Below are 2202 nucleotides of genomic sequence, written 5' to 3'. Positions count from 1 at the left end.
TAGTTAACAATTATAAATATCTAACCAATATAACTTGTCCATAAATATGGCTGGCACCCATATATCCTTACTGATAACTAAACAAAATGAATATTTCCGAGAATACATTGGCTGCGGTTCGAACACGTGGACTTCTAGCGAACGTGAATGTTTCGGATGTGTGAGCGTGCCTGACTTCAGCAAAGCGGAATAACAATGGCGTGCTTAATTTTGGCAAAATAATTAGAATAAAACGTGCATTTACATTGATACCTTACCCTTGGAGATGTTGCTAGTCGTCCGAGAAATATAGAAACTTAATAAGAGAAATCCGAGTCGTTCAAATCTTCTGGGTAGAGGATTTTTTTTTTTCTTTCTTGGCGGGACGGTGTTTTCCGAGATGACTGAACAAGGGGAATTTGGTTTTCATTAAATAACTAACTAGGATCGTTCGTCTTGACACAAAATGTATATGTCTTCCAGCGTGACGGGAACGGCGGCAGCGAAACACGCCACGTGTTGCGGAACACGACAAATTCTCGGCAGAAGAAGACATGGTAGTTATGACGAAGCACTGACTGGCTGAGAAGCAGGAACAGACTGAAGGGCGAGGAAGGTCGGGCATGGTCCGTTCCAGGTACTAGTTATCCTAGCGGATAACTAGTACCTGGAAAATATGTATCGAAGAATGTAAAAAAATGTAGGTCATACAGATGAGTTGGGCAAGGAAAGAAATATCGAAATGGGTGAAAAAATGTATCTCCTACAGATTATGTTGGCAACGGGTAAAACTATCGTGGGCAAGAGTCAAAATATCGAATAATGAAAAAAAAAAAATGGAACTCCTGCAAATTAGTTGGGCAAGCATGGGAAATAAAATAGGAATCGAAGGGAAAAAAAAAAATGGAGCTCTTACAGTTCAGTTGGGCATGGGTTAGGGTGAAAATATAGAATACTGTAATTAAATTGGAGGTCCTAAAGATTAGTTGGGCAAGATTAAAATATCGAAGAAGAGAATCGGCTTTCATGTTGATGCATGTTCGGGTTCGGTCCTGTGGGTTGGGTTCGGGTTTGGTCGGCTGCGAGAACTACTTACCTTGGCGGAGGGATTACGGACCGGGCAAAATGGGTGTTACACGGTCAGGTCAACTGAACTGTAATCTACCCAACTATTTTATTATAAAAATGTCACATTTATTTTTTTGTATAATAAATGAACGATTTACTAATTTTCAAATATTAATAGTAATGTAAAACACAGCAAAATATCAATTCATCATTAAAGAAAATATAGTGAATTAGTAAGAATTTAGTTCAATAAATGTTTTCCCTCATCTTTTTCCCCAGTCTCTTCTAAAAGCTTTGGAGTTGGGGGAAGGGTGTAACCTGTCAAGTATCTTTACATATTGACATGAAGGGTAGAACATCATCAAAAATCCAAGAAAACCTTACTTTTAATGCTTTGTGGGTGCATTAAAAACTATGTAAACTGCATTCTTATTGCATTTTTCATAAAAACCCTTCAAATATTGATTATTTGCATTTTTCGGAGTCATATTTCTTCGGCCAGATAAGCATTGTAAGTCGCGCGTAACCCTGGAACGTGTCATAAACCTGGAAATAATTTCTGATAAAATATATTGAAAAGTGTTGTAAACCTCGGAACGTCGTAAGCCGAAACCCGTCATAGCTGGGGACTGCCTATACTTGTATATGGTGCCCACTGTGCGTCTCTCATTGACTGGAAGGGGTAAAAGTATGTACTTTATATTTTTTAAGGGTACTAAAATGTTTAAGGGACTTTGAAATTATATTAATAATATTATGTCAAAGATTATAGTTCAGTAATAGGATAATAGTTTAAGGTACATATATTTGAAGAAGGATGATAATAAAAGTAGTAGTATGTAGTATTTGGTATTTGAACTTTCAAGTGAGGCAGTTACGTATAAGCACTATTAGAGGGGAGCAGCAAATATTCACATATTTTAACTGTTTTGGGGCCACTGGAATGCATCTTCCATGAATCCGGGGGGATTACTGTACACCATAAAAATTAATTGTAAACTACCATCTGGTCGAAAGTCTAGCTTGATGTGCATTGTTACTGGCTTGTGCAGAAACGGACGCCACCATTGGATTTTCCAAGAAGCATACAGGGTGAACTCCACAATGACTGGCTAGGGTGGATAATGTCATGGGCCAGATATAGTCTAACTCCAT

The sequence above is a fragment of the Macrobrachium nipponense genome, chromosome 12, assembly GCF_015104395.2.
Source record: "Macrobrachium nipponense isolate FS-2020 chromosome 12, ASM1510439v2, whole genome shotgun sequence".
NCBI lineage: Eukaryota > Metazoa > Arthropoda > Malacostraca > Decapoda > Palaemonidae > Macrobrachium > Macrobrachium nipponense.
Note: the sequence above shows the minus strand (reverse complement) of the source record.